Source organism: Stomoxys calcitrans, chromosome 4 (assembly GCF_963082655.1).
Source record: "Stomoxys calcitrans chromosome 4, idStoCalc2.1, whole genome shotgun sequence".
In the NCBI taxonomy this organism is placed as follows: Eukaryota; Metazoa; Arthropoda; class Insecta; order Diptera; family Muscidae; genus Stomoxys; species Stomoxys calcitrans.
Genome location: NC_081555.1, coordinates 36386647 through 36401645, shown reverse-complemented (window position 1 = coordinate 36401645; position 14999 = coordinate 36386647). Strand labels below are relative to the sequence as shown.

Sequence of the window (14999 nt, the reverse complement as noted above, 5' to 3'; positions counted from 1 at the left end):
GGACTCAAATGAAAGGTCTTTGGGAGTAAAGCACGAATCTGATATCAATTTTCGGGAAAAGTGTCTATGGGGCCACCCCACTCCCACAACACCTAAATCTGACATATTTACCGATCATGGCAATATGAGACTCAAATGAAAGGTATTTGCGAGTAGAATACGAATCTGATATCCAAATGTGGGACCACGTTTCGGGGGGGTGGACCCCTTCCCCAAAACACCCCATGGGAATATGGGACTTAAATATAAGGTATTTAAGTGTAGAATTAGAATCTGATATCCAAGTATAGGACCAAGTGTTTGGGGGCCGCCTCTCCCCAAAAACATCCCCCAAAGGGGACAAATTTACGACCAATGCGATATGGGGCTCAAATGAAAGGTCTTTGGGAGTAAAGCACGAATCTGATATCAATATTTGGGAAAAGTGTCTATGGGGCCACCCCAAATAGTAAGTATTGGGGTGGCCACCCAAATAGTAAGTATTTGCTGACTATTGCAATATGAGGCTCAAATAAGAGGGTTTTTAGAGTAGAACACGAATCCGATATATATATTTTCAAGGCCATCTCACTGAGGGGCCGCCCATCTCCCAAAACACCTCCCAAGCCAGTCATGTTTGCCGACTATGGAAATATGGGGCTCAAATTAAAGGTATTCGGGAGTAGACCACGTATCTGATATCAACATTAGGGACTAACTGACTAGGGGACGTACCACCACCATAACAACCCCCAAATAGGACGTATTGCTCACCATGACAATTTGGGTCTTAAAGAGAGTGGAGCTAAATATTCATAGCTTTAGGGCCAATATATCGCAAACCGGACATATTTGCTGATTTTTGCAATAAGGAGTTTAAATGAGATTTGAAAACGATACCCAATTTTGAGGCCAATAGCAATATGGGGTTCAAATAAATGATATAGAGATATAAAGGGTGATTTTTTTGAGGTTAGGATTTTCATGCATTAGTATTTGACAGATCACGTGGGATTTCAGACATGGTGTCAAAGAGAAAGATGCTCAGTATGCTTTGACATTTCATCATGAATAGACTTACTAACGAGCAACGCTTGCAAATCATTGAATTTTATTACCAAAATCAGTGTTCGGTTCGAAATTTTGACAAATTTTGTTCAGCGATGAGGCTCATTTCTGGTTGAATGGCTACGTAAATAAGCAAAATTGCCGCATTTGGAGTGAAGAGCAACCAGAAGCCGTTCAAGAACTGCCCATGCATCCCGAAAAATGCACTGTTTGGTGTGGTTTGTACGCTGGTGGAATCATTGGACCGTATTTTTTCAAAGATGCTGTTGGACGCAACGTTACGGTGAATGAACACATTTCGAACCGAACACTGATTTTGGTAATAAAATTCAATGATTTGCAAGCGATGCTCGTTAGTAAGTCTATTCATGATGAAATGTCAAAGCATACTGAGCATCTTTCTCTTTGACACCATGTCTGAAATCCCACGTGATCTGTCAAATACTAATGCATGAAAATCCTAACCTCAAAAAAATCACCCTTTATGAGAATAGAGCACGTTGCTAATACATTTTCCGGGCTTAGTATTTGGGCGACCACCCTAATCCCCAAAACACCCCTAAATCGGCCATAAATACCGACCATGTCAATGTGGAGCTTCAATGAAAGATATTTGGGGATAGAGCAGGAATTGATACCCACTTTCGGGACCAATTTTCTGGGGGTCTACTCCTTTTCCAAAATACCCCACAAACAGCAATTTTTTAGCGACCATCGCAATATGGGGCTAAAATAAAGGAATTTGGGAATAGCTTACGAATTTAATATCCAAATGTAGGACCATGTATTAAGGGCATCACCCCTTTCCCAAAACACCCCCAAAGGTAAAAATGTTTTGATCATGCCATTTTGGGGCCATGTGTTTGGGGGACGCCTCATCCTGTAAACTCTTCTTTAGCCAATGGCAATATGGGGTTTAAATAAATGGCATTTGAGATAAGAGCACGATGCTGATATTTTTTCAGGGCCAAGTATCTGGGGGACCACCTCTCCCCCGAAAACACCACTCAATCAGAAATCATGAGAATATCGGGCTGAAATTAAGTATTTTAAGAATGGAGTACACCTTACATACAAACTTGAATTCGTAGACCAATAAAGATCATATGGGATTCAGATAGAGGCACTTGTATTGTTAAACTTTTAGACAAATTCACTGGTATTTCACTAAGAGATCTTTAATTGTCGAAAATAAATATTCCAAGGAAACTTTTGTTCCACATAAAGTAAAAGAAGGCGCAGCGGAGCGGGCCCGCGTCAACTAGTTTACCAGAAAATACACTTTATTATTGTCGTTAACCCTCTGTGGCCTTCAAACCTGGGCTTCATGATGGTTATTATGAAATTGACTTCCCTTACTACTACCTTGGCTACTACAAACAGAGTATCGAAGCTATTGAAATCGCTGGAAAAAGTTTACCGAGCTAATAGGGCATTATGTTAAGATATATAGAAAATGTTGCCGAAGTTTGTTATGGTTTTAGGTCGGTTCCTTTTGGCATCGTCCTTGAGGAGGTTGATAATGGCAATGAGAAGGTATGAAAGAAGTGTCCGTTTAAGCTTTTTCAATCTTAGGCAGGGTGGTCATCAGAAAATGTGAAGGGGGCCTATTCGTTTCTTTCGCCAGTTAATTCCTATTTTTTAAATATTTTTATAAATTCGGAGTCGTGGACGACCCAAGGTCTATTATAGACTTCCAATCATTCATTTCTTTCATAGATTTTAATTCAGAACTTATGAATAATAAACTGTCACATTATCATTATTTATATCACAAGTTATAATCGTAGATTTTTCTTTGTAACATTTTATGGCTGCGGTAACAAACAATAAAATATTATTTATGACAATATTATAAGGTTATTATCAGCATACGACTTATGCATACTTCTATGCTATTTTTAGAAAAGTTTGATAGCAATAGTAAATATGTATATGCCGAGAAATGTGTATTTGCAAGCTGCACCATACATTTAAACAATATTTCCAAATTGTCAAAGTGTCTGCTTTTTATACAAAAATTTCAAAAAAAAAATTTTCCAAAATTTATGTATTACTAATAAAAAAAAAAATATGTTTGACGTCAGTAATAAGTTTCCACGGCCGTAAAAATTGTGAAAATGTCATATATAATAATGTTGGTATATTAAGAGTGGAACCAAATTGTTAATAAACGTAAAAGAAAAAAATCTGAATTAATAGTAGCCATTGATGGCCATGTCGAATTGGATTGTTCTATATATCACTGGACGGTGGAAATGTGAAAAAGTCTTTGAAAATAAAGGCGAACATAAATAATCACTGGAAAGAACTGTTAAAGCACAAAAAAATCGGTTCAGATTTGGATAAAGCTCCCATATAAATATATATATATTGATTGCCCAAAAAGTAATTGCGGATTTTTTAAAAGAAAGTAAATGCATTTTTAATAAAACTTACAATGAACTTTAATCAAATATATAATTGCCATTTTGTTCGATAACCTTTTGCCATCTTCCTGGCAAATTTAGTATTCCACGCTCATAGAACTTCTGGCCTTTATCTGCAAAAAATTGAACCAAGTGCGATTTTATAGCCTCATCATTGCCGAAAGTTTTACCATTTAAGGAGTTCTGCAAAGATCGAAATAAATGGTAGCCTGATGGTGCAAGGTCAGGGCTATATGGTGGATGCATCAAAAGTTCCCAGGCAAACTCACTCAGTTTTTTGGCGAGTGACCAAAGATGTGTGCGGTCTAGCGTTATCCTGGTGGAATATGACACCTTTACGATTGCCCAATTCTGGTCGCTTCTCCTTGATGGCTGTATTCAATTTGTCCAATTGTTGACAGTAAACATCCGAATTAATCGTTTGGTTCCTTCGAAGCAGCTCAAATTATACCACACCCTTCCAATCCCACCAAGCAGACAGCATAACCTTCTTTTGGTGGATATCAGCCTTTGAAGTGGTTTGAGCTGGTTCACCATGCTTGGACCATGATCGTTTTCGACTAACGTTGTTGTAAGCAATCCATTTTTCATCTCCAGTTATGATTCGTTTTAAAAACGGATCGAATTCATTGCGTTTAAGGTGCATATCACAAGCGTTGATTCGGTTTGTTAAATGAATTTCTTTCAATACGTGTGGTACCCAAATATCAAGCTCTTTCACCATCCAAGACTTTTTATGTGATAATGAACGGTTGATTTTGGTATATTTAACTTCTCTCCTATCTCACGCTCAGTTACATGACGATCCAATTTGATTAATGCTTTGATTTGGTCATCATCAACTTCATTTGGCCGACCTGAACGTGGCTCATCTTTAAGTGAAAAATCTCCAGAACGGAATTTGCGAAACCAATTTGGACACTGTCTTCCTTTTAAGGCTTTATCACCACACACATCTCGTAACTTTTTAGCAACCTGCTCCGCGTTTTTTCCTTTACGGAAATAATAAAGTAAAATATGACGAAAATGCTCCTTTGTGGGCTTCATATTAAAATTGACGCCAAACAAACAAATGTAAACAAAATTTCGCGCACTTTTTTTCTAAAGCAAACTAAAAGTAACAGCTGATAACTGACAGAAGAAAGAATGCAATTACAGAGTCACAAGCCGTTGAAAAAATTTGTCAACGCCGACTATATGAAAAATCCGCAATTACTTTTTGGGCAACCCTATATTCGTCCGATTTGCAGTAATAATGCAAGAAAATGGTCATTTGCTAGCGGATTCTCTTGAAATTTAGTAGGAAGGATTTTCTTATGACTCTTCACATTACTGGTGAATTTCATAGAAATCGGTTCAGATTTAGATATAGCAGCCATATATATATATCGCCCGATTTTCACTCAAACCAATATTGCCAAAACTTTGTACAATGCTCTCCTCGGTGCCTACCATAATATCTGAGAAGTTTACTCGAAATCGGTTCAGATTTGGATATAGCTCCCGTATATATATTCGTCCGATTTTGAGAAATATTGCAATAAATTCCTCAATTGTTAACCGATTCTCTAGTAATTTGGCTGGAGGTATTATCTTATGCCTCTCCACATTACTGGTGAATTTCATAGAAATCGGTTCAGATTTAGATATAGCTGCCATATATGTATATCGCCCGATTTTTACTTCTAAAGTCACTGCAAGCGTATTTATTGACCAATCTTGCCAAAACTTTGTACAATGCTTTCCTCGGTGCCTACCACAATATCTGAGAAGTTTACTCGAAATCGGTTCAGATTTGGATATAGCTACCGTATATATATTCTTCCGATTTTGAGAAATATTGCAATAAATTCCTCATTTGTTAACCGATTCTCTAGTAATTTGGCTGGAGGTATTATCTTATGACTCTCCACATTAGTGGTGAATTTCATAGATATCGGTTCAGATTTAGATATAGCTGCCATATATATATATCGCCCGATTTTCACTCCAAGAGCCACTGGAAGCGCATTTATAGACCAATATTGCCAAAACTTTGTGCAATGCTTTCCTCGATGCCTACCAGAATATCTGGGAAGTTTGCTCCAAATCGGTTCAGATTTGGATATAGCTCCCATATATAAATTCGTCCGATTTTGAGAAATATTGCAATAAATTCCTCATTTGTTAACCGATTCTCTAGTAATTTGGCTGGAGGTATTATCTTATGACTCTCCACATTAGTGGTGAATTTCATAGATATCGGTTCAGATTTAGATATAGCTGCCATATATGTATATCGCCCGATTTGCACTTCAAGAGCCACTGCAAGCGTATTTATTGACCAATCTTGCCAAAACTTTGTACAATGCTATCCTCGACGACTAACATAGTATCTGAGAAATTTGCTCGAAATCGGATCAGATTTGGATATAGCTCCCGTATATATGTTCGTCCGATTTTTGAGAAATATTGCAATAAAACTCTCATTTGTTTTCCGATTCTCTAGTAATTTAGCTGGAGGTATTATCTTATGACTCTCCACATTACTGGTGAATTTCATAGAAATCGGTTCAGATTTAGATATATCTGGCATATATGTATATCGCCCGATTTTCACTTCTAAAGTCACTGCAAGCGTATTTATTGACCAATCTTGCCAAAACTTTGAACAACGCTTTCCTCGACGACTAACATAGTATCTGAGAAATTTGCTCGAAATCGGATCAGATTTGGATATAGCTCCCGTATATATGTTCGTCCGATTTTGAGAAATATTGCAATAAATTCCTCAATTGCTAACCAATTCTCTAGTAATTTCGACTCTACACATTACTGGTGAATTTCATAGAAATCGGTTCAGATATAGATATAGCTGTCATGTATGTATATCGCCCGATTTTCACTGCAAGAGCCACTGCAAGCGCATTTATTGACCAATCTTGGCAAAACTTTGAACAACGCTTTCCTCGATGCCTACCAAAATATCTGAGAAGTTTGCTCGAAATCGGTTCAGATTTGGATATATCTCCCACATATATGTTCGTCATATTTAGGGTAATTTGCAATAATGTTGTCATATGTCAACGGTATTTATTACAGTTTGAACATATTTGCTCGAAATTTGATAGAGATTGTTTAAAACCCATCTGAAAACATCTGCCGTAGTATATCACCATTGGTTCAGAATTGGATATAGCTCCCACATTGTACTTATAGGGTAGGTGTAGGGTATTGTACAGTCGGCACGGCCCCACTATTGCCTATTCCTACTAGTTTTCAACTATAGTTATTCATAGACACAAAAATTCGCTTTCATTTATGCCTAAATCGTTTAACTGAAAGTTAATTTCATTTATCCGAACTACGCTTAACCGAAAACTACGGATAAGTGAAACCAAATTTATGAATTTTTAGTCTTTCACTTATCGGGTTTCGACTGTAGATCATTTTTTTATCTCTACACTAACAAATCTAAATTCAAAGTAAGAAATATTGCCCTGGTTAGGTCATTAAATGAATTCATTTGTATTCGGGAGTTCTGTAATGTCAATCCAATTGTTAATTAGGTGTGAATAAATATAATATTACGTCACTTAATTTGACTATGCACTTTAAAGCAATTAACCAAGATCATAACTCATTGTCACAATAAAAGTGATTCATTGAGATAACATCTTGCCAAAAATTCAGTAAATTACATTTTTATAGCATGGGTTAATACTGAACAAATGTTAAACGAGCAATTGCAATTCAAAAATGTCCAAATTTCCAAGAAAAGAGGAGAGATTCCTGTCCTTTTTCAAAGTGCTAACGATTAAAGTTTTTCGCTCTGCTATATTAACCCACGAAGACTGTCGCTTGTTAATATGGCTTAATATCAGCAAGAATAGGTCCCAACTGTTAATCTGGCTGAATACCTTACAAATTTGACCTGCATTAGAGAGAGGTTAGATTAAAGTGGCAGGCTGCCATCAGACTCACTTAAACTTTTTCGTCCTTTGTGATACCACAGGAACAGAAGAAGGAAGATGCCTTCTAGTTCCTACCGTTGAACTATGCAGATCGTTTTTAATAGCCCAATAACTTGCGAATGTTCACATCCGCTAACTCAGACAAGTTCTCAAAGAAATGAGAACCTAAAGGGGAACTCCTTCTGACTGCCAGTATGGGACACACGTACAGCAGATGCTCCATAGTCTCTTCTTCCTCGTCCTTCTCAAAGCTTCTGCAAAAGTCGTATTATACGCAACCTTCAGTCTGTCAGGTAGTTTTTCTATCAGACAGTGACCTGCCATGACGGACACTATGAGTAAGAAGTCTGTTCCAGTCAAGCGACAGCAAAGCGGTAGACCTCTTCAAGTCTAGTTTAAGTTAGGTTAGGTTTAAGTGGCAGTGTGCCATAAGACCCACTCAGACGTTTTCATCTATTGTGATGCCACAGGAACAGAAGAAGGAAGATGCCATCCAGATCGCTTTAAAAAGCCCAAAACCCTTGCGAATGTTCACATCCACTATATCAGACATGTTCTCAAAGAAATGAGAAAATAAAATGGAACCCTTCAAACGGTCAGTGCGGGACACACACACCTACAGCTTCTGCAAAAGTGGTTGCTGGCAATCTTCATTTCATCAGCATGTTTTTCGTTCAGACAGTGACCTGTCATAACGGACACAATGCCTGAGACGTCTGTTTTAGCCAATGGCAGCAAAGCAGTAGACCTCTTCAGTAGTTTTGGAATGCTCACAGCCTCCCCTTTGTGACCATATATCATTCGTTGTCTTTCAGGCCTGGTCCTGAAAACTTAGATTACATGTCGCTAGAGGCATACTCACAGATTCCAGTACCCTGGAATGTGTAAGGCAATTCCTAGTCTCTCAAGCTCATCCGCTTTACAATTCCCTGGGATATCTCTGTGGCCCGGCACCCAGACTAGGTGATTTTTGAACTGTTCAACCATCTCGTTGAGAGATCTGCGACAGTCGAGGGCGGTTTTTGTGTTCATAACTACGTTCTCCAGGGATTTAATGGCTGCCTCGCTATCTGAGAAGATATTTATGCCAAACGTCGTTATGACATTATATCTTAGCCATTCCAGTACTTCCTTAATTGCAAGGATCTCTGCTTGATACACACTGCAGTGGTTGATTAACCTTTTCGATATGACCAGTTCTAGATTTTTAGAGTCGAGCCCACCTGGTCGTTTAGTTTGGAACCATCCGTATAGAAGTATATAAAACTTCTGTTACCAGGGATATCGTAGTTCCAGTCGGTTCTATCAGGAATAGTGGTACAGTAATTTTTATCAAAAAGCGGCTCAGGTAGGGTGTATAGAAATCTATGTAACTTCTATTACCAGGGATATCGTAGTTCCAATCGGTTCTATCAGGAATAGTGTACAGTACTTTTTGTCAAAAAGCGGCTCAAACAACGGAAAGCCCTCGAACAACGGATATTATATCAACGGTTCAAACAGTGGCCTTCTATTACCAGGGATATCGTAGTTCTAATCGGTTCTATCAGGAATAGTGGTACAGTACTTTTTGACAAAAAGCGGCTCAGGTACTATGTAATCCACACTGCCTCGAACATTGGATATTATACCAACGGTTCAAACAGTGTTCGTAGCCGCCACATGACCAATGAGAAAGCTCCCTTAACCTCACGCTAGTGGTCGCTGCAATTTAGGTAGCCACAATGTCCAGAGGTATTAGATGTAAATTTCATTCATTCAGTGCATCAGGTGGTGTCGTCCTCAGTGCGGCTGTGATGCACAAACAAGCCATCCTTTGAATCCGGTTAAGTATTGAGCAGTTGGTGGACTTTTGAATCGCCGTCCACCAGACCACAACACTATATAGCATCAATCCCATTGCAGCCGGTTGTACGCACCGGATTGACCCGATGGAGTTCTTCATCGGCAAGGGCTGTCACCTCAGTGTATAACACACTGCTACAACAACAACAAAAACAACAACCATATAGCATTATAGATCTGCCAACTGCAGTCTATACCCAATGCATGACACGCGGTCTAAACCCCCAACTTTTGCCAATGGCTCTCTTGCAGGTGTATAGGGCAAGAGTTGACTTTCTTACCCATTCCAAAATGTTGAATTTGAAGTTCAATTTCCTGTCCAGCAAAACACCCAGGTATTTTGCGCTTTCTGTAAATGGAACATTCTCTCCATCCAAGGAGGCAGGTTCCATTGTAGGCAACTTGTATCTCCTGCTGAAAAGAACTATTGGGTTGCCCAAAAAGTAATTGCGGATTTTTTAAAAGAAAGTAAATGCATTTTTAATAAAACTTAGAACGAACTTCAATCAAATATACTTTTTTTAAACTTTTTTTCTAAAGCAAGCTAAAAGTAACAGCTGATAACTGACAGAAGAAAGAATGCAATTACAGAGTCACAAGCTGTGAAAAAATTTGTTAACGCCGACTATATGAAAAATCCGTAATTACTTTTTGGGCAACCCAATATTTCTGTCTTGCACGGATTTACACCCAGACCACTTTCGGTAGCCCACTTTGCTGTTGCACGTAGAGCTTCCTGAAGATATATCTCTTAGAGTGCTGGAAACTTCCCCCTAACCGCAATTGCCACGTCATCAGCATACGCGACCACTTTTACATATTTTTCTTCCAGAGACAATAATGTATTGTTAATGGCTATATTCCAAGGTAGAGGAGACACTACACCTCCTTGAGGTGTTCCTCTGCTGACCCATCTTTTTAGATCCACAGATCCCAAGCCTGCCGTAATGCATTTATTAGTAAGTAAGTGATAAATAAACTTTCTTATGATAGAGTTGATGCCTAGAAACTCCAACTCCTTCATGATTGACGTCGGTTTTACGTTATTGAAAGTACCTTCAATGTCAAGAAGGTGCTACCATTATATATTCCTTGACAGCGAGAGCGCCCTCTATGTAGCCGACTAGGTCGTGAAGGGCTGTTTCAGTGGATTTGCCTTTACTATTGGGTTGCCCAAAAAGTAATTGCGGATTTTTCATATAGTCGGCGTTGACAAATTTTTTCACAGCTTGTGACTCTGTAATTGCATTCTTTCTTCTGTCAGTTATCAGCTGTTACTTTTAGCTTGCTTTAGAAAAAAAGTTTAAAAAAAGTATATTTGATTGAAGTTCGTTCTAAGTTTTATTAAAAATGCATTTACTTTCTTTTAAAAAATCCGCAATTACTTTTTGGGCATCCCAATATATGCATGCTGCTGCCGCGACAGGCGATCTCCCGCGATCTTTGCACTAAGATATGTTTCTGTCAACCTCTCAAGTGTCTTCAGCATAAAGGATGACAGACTAATAGGATGAAAATCGTTCGCCTTCATGTGGTAAGGTTTTCCTGCTCTCGAACTGAAAATTACCTTCGTGTCCCTCTATCCCACAGGTATATATGATATTTTGATATAAGCAGAGACACAGCTAGTAATTCAGCCGGTGATACATCATCAGGGCCTGGCGACTTAAAGGAGTCAACACTTCTTATCGCCCAAAGGATTTTCGGCTCAGGCGCATTTTCCCTATTGACCTCCGACGAATGCATACCAGTGACAACCTCTTCTGGCGCCACGTTTTCCCTTGGAGAATTTCCCGGAAAATGTGTATCAATGAATAGTTCTAGTGTTTCCTCACTAGACATGGTCCCTACACTCTCTGACTTCTGAATATACCCCACCGTAATAGGACTCGAGCACAGAATCTTCCTTAGCCTAGAGGCCTCAGATGTATCCTCCACGGAGCTGCAGAATTCTACCCAGCATTTGTTCTGAGCCTTTCTCAGCTAGCCCTTATATTTTCTTAGCCCTTATATTCTCTAGCCTTATAGATGTCCCAATTTTATGTTGCTCTTGTGGCTATTGCTCTGTTGAAGGGTTTTCTGCAGTCATACCAACCAGTTCTGACAATTTTTTCTAACTAGGCACCTATGAGGGCAGAAAACCAGGCTCAAAATAATGCAAACAATTCGAAGACGTTTGCTTTAAATTATCTCAGTAATGCTAACATTTTCTGCCAATACAAATAACCATTTAGAATTATAAAAGCAAAAAAAAGGTTCGTTTTCTAATCATGTCTGATTGTAGACAAGAGGAAATTTCTGTTTCACTACTTCCTTATCATAAATGCTTTCGAATAAGAAGAAGAAGAAGGAAGCACCAGATGTTGCAAACACAGACGTCATTTGCTAAACAAATGTACAAATGTATGTAGGTACCCAAGCAAATCAACGAAAGACTTTGAGAGGGAAGCAAAAGGAATCCAACAACAATTTCGTTGTGCTTTTTTGCCAAAAAAAAAAAAACAAAAACAAAAAAAAACATACGAGAACAACATGAATTCACAAAGTAAATGAGGAAACAGCAAAACAAGGGATTAGAAGAAAACTGCCAAAAAGGGAGCTGAAAAATCATATGAAAACAGAGAACAAACACAGCCAAGGAAACAGACAGGCAGAGAAACAACACACACACACATAAACACAACAGCAGAACAGACATTTTTAGTTTCAGGAGAACACAAAAAAACACAACTCCCGAAAAAACTCGTCTTCGGTAGACAGAACAATGTTCTACTCGTAGTGGGTTAAGGCTTTCAAAACAAATTCCCCATAACTAATTTTTGCAAACAGTACAGAAAGAGTTTCGAGTTTCGCCAAAAATTCAACCATGTCACGTTTTTGTAGAATATCCATAAAACATTTTTACATAACACTAGGCGGGCAGTGTACAAACATAAAAGGTTGCTTGGGTGGTAGGTAGGTGGTATTCACTCATTCATTCCATGGGGCGGCTATTTTAAGAGGTGCCAAGACGCAAAAACACAAACTTTAGTTGAGACAATGAAATGAAAGGGCGAAAATAAAGCGCAAGGAAGCAAAAAAAAAAACACACACAGACACACAGACAATCACAATTTTCTATAGCGGCACTAAGCGAATGATTATCTAATAGTGGCTTTTAAATTGTTTCATTGTTGTTGGTTTTCATTATCCTACAATTCCACAAAAATTCTTATTAAACTTCTCAAAAACAAGTCGCTTTCATTACAAAATTAACCATAAACCATTTTTGGAGAGACTAGAAGAGAGAAGAGCCTGGACTCTCTGGCCAGCTAGTAGATGACAGTTGTCATTGTAAGGACTTGTCAATGGTTTAACTGCCATACACACTGTGTTTCACTGTTATTTTGCCATTAAAATTTTAAGGCCTTTGTTGCATTGACACTTATTCGCGGTTTGTTTTGTGTTCTCCCCTTTGTTGTTGTAGATTTGTTACGCAAATATTGATTTTAAGCCATTCAAACACAAGAACATTTGTTTTCTTTTTTTTTTTTTTTTTTGCTTTGCCACTATCTTTGTGGTCTTCCTTGTTTTAATTCACACACTGTCATCATCATCATCTTTGAATTCTTTTCTTCTTTGGCACTTGGCACTTCGTTGTCGTGCTTGCTTGCTTTTATTTACGATGGCCGTTTTGTTGCTAGTGCTGCTAATGGTGGGTAATTTGTTTCACATTTCCACAAATTGTTGCACTCACACTCTGTTTTTTCCAATTGTCTTTAACACACTATGCATTTATACACACACACACACACACACACGCGTTATGGCTAACACTTGCAGCCTTAGACAGGGGCAAAATTATTTCTTTTTTTCCTATTTTTTTACTTCTAACTTTTCAGCCCATCATCAACTAATTAAAACACTCTTAACCATCTTAAACACAACTCCATAAGAGTAGGCGTAGCTAAAACATGACTTAAACATTAAACATGGCCATAGAAATTTTCACCAACTATTCTAGATTTTCATTTCGTTAAATGTAAGTCGTAGACCGTTTTACTTTTTTCATTACCATTTGTTATAATATTTGTTGTTGTTGTTGCTGCTGATGTTAGTTTTATGTAAATGTTTGTTGTATTTGTTGTGAAAACAGTAGTAAGTAATTTTCAATAGTTTTTTGTTTTTTCTTCCCAACCGTTCGCTTTGAATTCTCATCGAGGACTGGAATACCATTCGCTCAATCCCATCGTTTAGTCTAATAAGACACTCGCTCTTCTTCTTCTTCTTCGTTGCCGTCGCTCGTTGTGGCTTGGTTTTGCTTCGTGGTCTTGTTGGTTGCTCTTTGCATTGCCGTACTAAAAGTATCTCAAACACTTGTACATATGACCACATACAATGTATGTGCGTTTGAGTGAGTGTGTGTCTGTCTGGCATAGTGTTGTGTTTTCGTGCTCATGCTCATTTTGTCAACATTAAACGCAACAATTCAATTAATACTGCATTTTCTGGCTCAGCTCTCTGATGCTCTCACTCTCACTTTTCTACAAAAAGGTTTTGTTTACATTCATTTCTCTCCATAAGAACAGAGTTTGATTTAACTAAAGAAACTTAGAATTGAAAGAGGTGTAGGCGACTTTTGGGATTATTACCGAAATCAACAAGTAAAGGCGGGTACTGTATTTCGCGATGTTTTTCGCCTTTTATTTTTATTAGATAATGGATTTTAAAGCAAATAAACTTGCTGTTTTCATTCAGAAGAACATTCCCTCATTACTTAAGGTAAAATTTTAATAATTTTTTTTTGTAATATTTATTTGTGTAGTGTTTCGTGAAAAAATGGGTGAAAACGGTGAAAAACGAACATGGTACCAGACATAAGGAAAAAGTCGAACGGTGCCGTCTGTATAATACCAGACACCAACCCTATAAGTGAAAATAGGGATCCATATCTAATTCTCATGCTAATTTTATGGACTTCAGTGGAGGCTTTCAGATGGGTTTCGATATGGTTGCCTTTTAGATTTCGGGAACAAATATTTATCAACGAAAATCGCTTTATTGTTTTCAAAAATTTCCCCATTAATATATATACAATGTTTGATGGGTTCGAATCAATTGTCGAAGCACTTTTGTCACTCTGATTGAGGTATCTCCAAAACATGCATTCTGACATTCCAATGTCGACGAAATTTGGTATAGTGAGTTAAGTTAAGCCCCTTGATATATTTCTGCAATTTGGCCTAGAGCGATCAAGATTTGGATATAGCTGCCATATAGACCGATCTCTCGATTTATGGTTTTGGACCCATAAAAAGCGTATTTATTGTCCGATGTAGCCGAAATTTGGGACAGTGAGTTGTGTTAGGCCTTTTAACATCAGACTTCAATTCGAACCAATGTCGACGAAATTTGGTATAGTGAGTTAAGTTAACCCCCTTGATATATTTCTGCAATTTGGCCTAGAGCGATCAAGATTTGGATATAGCTGCCTTTTATGGACCCAAAACCATAAATCGAGTGATCGGTCTATATCGCAGCTATATGCAAATCTTGATCGATCTAGACCAAATTGCAGAAATATGTCAAGGAGCTTAACTTAACTCACTGTCCCAAATTTCGTCGACATCGGACAATAAATGCGTCTTTTATGGTCCCAAAACCTTAAAGCTATATCCAAATCTAGACCGATCTGGCCCAAATTTCAGAAAGATGTCGAGTGGTTTAACACAAGTCACTGTCCCAA

General features: G+C 38.0%; 1 protein-coding gene across 4 annotated transcripts in view; it reads right to left on the bottom strand.

The window, feature by feature from the left end:
• The window catches only part of LOC106085694 (Ca(2+)/calmodulin-responsive adenylate cyclase), a 374401-nt gene extending 360933 nt beyond the window's left edge, over positions 1-13468 (bottom strand). For all 4 annotated transcript variants that reach the window (XR_009398222.1, XM_059368290.1, XM_059368291.1 and 1 more), the window contains exon 1: positions 13329-13468. The gene's annotated coding sequence lies outside the window, so the exon portion shown is untranslated. The remainder of the gene's footprint in view (positions 1-13328) is intronic.
• Positions 13469-14999: the final 1531 nt, after the last annotated feature.